We start from the raw sequence: 236 nt of genomic DNA on the forward strand, positions 1-236 counted from the left end.
AAGCAAAAACCCCATCAGCGACCATCGAATCTTTACATTACCTTCAATCTTAACAATACATATTCCTAAGATTTCAAGGGACTCATTTTCATAGCAAGGGGGTGAGGGTGCGAGAGTGTATAGTAAGGGGGGGGGGGTTGAGTTGAAGGGAAAAGGGGTTCGTCCAGCAACTGCAGGGGTCCACCAATTGCAGAGGGGTATTGTATCTCTCCTCGCTTCCCTTCTTTAATCTCTCT

The sequence above is a fragment of the Penaeus monodon genome, chromosome 24 (assembly GCF_015228065.2).
Source record: "Penaeus monodon isolate SGIC_2016 chromosome 24, NSTDA_Pmon_1, whole genome shotgun sequence".
Lineage (NCBI taxonomy): Eukaryota > Metazoa > Arthropoda > Malacostraca > Decapoda > Penaeidae > Penaeus > Penaeus monodon.